The 2,552-nt window shown below is 40.0% G+C and overlaps 1 long non-coding RNA gene across 1 annotated transcript; it reads left to right on the top strand.

Annotated features, from left to right (window-relative positions):
• Positions 1-1,873, top strand: LOC123984278. Its single transcript, XR_006828411.1, has 2 exons — positions 1-39; positions 1,625-1,873. It is a non-coding gene; the product is annotated as an uncharacterized LOC123984278 (long non-coding RNA).
• The last annotated feature ends 679 nt before the right edge of the window (positions 1,874-2,552 follow it).

The following is a 2,552-nucleotide window of genomic DNA, read 5'->3' as shown; positions in this document are numbered from 1 at the left end:
CCAGGCGACATTTTTCCAGTCTTCAACTGTCCAATTTTGGTGAGCTCTTGCAAATTGTAGCCTCTTTTTCCTATTTGTAGTGGAGATGAGTGGTACCCGGTGGGGTCTTCTGCTGTTGTAGCCCATCCGCCTCAAGGTTGTGCGTGTCAGTCGGCCCATTCTCCTCTGACCTCTAGCATCAACGAGGCATTTTCGCCCACAGGACTGCCGCATACTGGATGTTTTTCCCTTTTCACACCATTCTTTGTAAACCCTAGAAATGGTTGTGCGTGAAAATCCCAGTAACTGAGCAGATTGTGAAATACTCAGACCGGCCCGTCTGGCACCAACAACCATGCCGCGCTCAAAATTGCTTAAATCACCTTTCTTTCCCATTCTGACATTCAGTTTGGAGTTCAGGAGATTGTCTTGGCCAGGACCACACCCCTAAATGCATTGAAGCAACTGCCATGTGATTGGTTAATTAGATAATTGCATTAATGAGAAATTGAACAGGTGTTCCTAATAATCCTTTAGGTGAGTGTATATACTAATAATGACATTCTCTACATGACTCTGAAAATCGTTTTAAAGGTTTGTTGCCTAAACCTTATGGTATTTTATGGATGTGGACATTTCTACATCTCCAATTCAAAACAGATGAATCTGCCTGCATACCGTGGGTGTATTACTCAGTGGATGAGGAATCCAAACATGTTGGATGCCTCGTCTTACATCCGCATTGATGCCTTTGTTTTCTGGTTAGTTGCCTGCACGCAGGAATGACCTGAGACTAAAGACCATTGGTGGCTTTTATACTATTGGTGTTAAAGCCACCAAGTAAGGGTTATCCAGACATTAGTGGATTTTACTAACTTTACTAACTACACTAGTTACATTACTGAATAACAGCATTGTTGTCATGAAATCACCTGTGACATCTGCAAAGCTTTGTTTGTTTTTAAGCTGCCCCAGTAATCCTCCCTTACCCCTTCTCATTTTACATTCTGGTTTATGCAGTCTGATCCACATAGATCTAGTTAAATCTAAACAAGTTATTTACCTAAACAGATGATTTCAATGTGCATTTCCCCCTATTAATAAGAACATATATGGCTTGTGAAATTTTTCCCTGCATGACACGCTCCAATGGCCATTTTGACCTCTGCCCTTCTGGAAAAGAGTTGCAGAGGATCAGAATCCATTTATTAAAAACATACTGGCATGTATAACTGATTATGACTTCCATTTGCTGTTGACTTATTAGGAAGTAAGAAAGTTGTGTTTGGGATCAATGATTTATTACCATTTGAAACTGTAGACGCTATGACTTAAAAGGGGAGACCCTTGTTACATTTTATTATCAATTTATTAATGACTTGACTGTTAGCGACTCACCATACGAGAGATTTTATCCTGGCAAATCTAAAGTTCTAATTAGTGACTTAAGCCATTAAAACTAATTTATAAAACATAAGTAAATTATTTATTAACCATTATTTACAGTGTACAACCCCTTTTTATTAAAAGTTTCCAAGTGCAACCAATAAATCTCAGTTGAATTTCTGTTTTCCCCCAAAATGTCACATTTTGTTTGGATCTGAATCAAACGGCTCTAAAACCAGCCCTGTTGTGTTTTTCATAGAGATACTCACAAGATGACCCCCTGTAAGAAAGGAAAGCCCATGTCTCCAGTCAAAGACAACTTGGTGACCAGCTCGCCTCAGACGGACATGAACTTAATCACCAGCCTCTGATGGATGTTTGAATGTTTCACACAGTGCTGAGTGCTCTGTGTGGAAGTGAAGCTTTGAAACATACCATGTATGATAATGATTTCCCATCAATCTGTATTTCTTAATGTATCATTTTAAATAAAGCAACTGTCTTCTTATTCAAGTGTATCTTGTGTGTGGTGTTGAGTTTCCAAACTATACACATGTTGTAAGAAGCAGTGAGGTTGCATCACATCTAGCTGTTTTCAGTTGCAGTAATACAATATGTCACCTGACAAGGTGGCTGTAAAAATGCACAATGCATACTTGAGTGTTTACTTAAAATGCCTTACCCAGAAAAAAGCAGAGGAATGTGGTGATAAGACTGCTGGCTTGCTATGTCTTCAGAACCTTCAACTGTTTGCCTGAGCACAAGCTTTTTGTTGTGTTTTAGTGGGTAGTTTTCTCACTTTACTGATATAAGGCAGTGGTTCCCAACCTTTTTACCATATGACCCCTTAAATGAAGCAGCGTATACTCACTCAATTCAATCTGCCTCCACCGGTTGGGGATGAAGGAGAGAGGAAGAGGGAGACTGAATCAATAATGGTACAGATAGTTACAGTAGTGTTAATGATCGTAATGTAATAACAATCCAACGAAGGTTAAAGTCAAGGGCAACTGGACTTGGTTGAAGATACTGGGAGACGTTTCGTCCCTCATCCAAAGGACTTCTTCAGTTCTGACTGACTGGCAGGGAAACTCAGCTATTTTCGTTTGAGGACCACCAGGTGCACATTTTAGACAGAGAAGATGGATGGTTTGAAAGAGGTGTCAAGGAAGCATCTACACCAGGGT

This window comes from Micropterus dolomieu, linkage group LG15, assembly GCF_021292245.1.
Source record: "Micropterus dolomieu isolate WLL.071019.BEF.003 ecotype Adirondacks linkage group LG15, ASM2129224v1, whole genome shotgun sequence".
Lineage (NCBI taxonomy): Eukaryota > Metazoa > Chordata > Actinopteri > Centrarchiformes > Centrarchidae > Micropterus > Micropterus dolomieu.
Note: the sequence above shows the minus strand (reverse complement) of the source record. Positions and strands in the feature narration are given on the sequence as shown.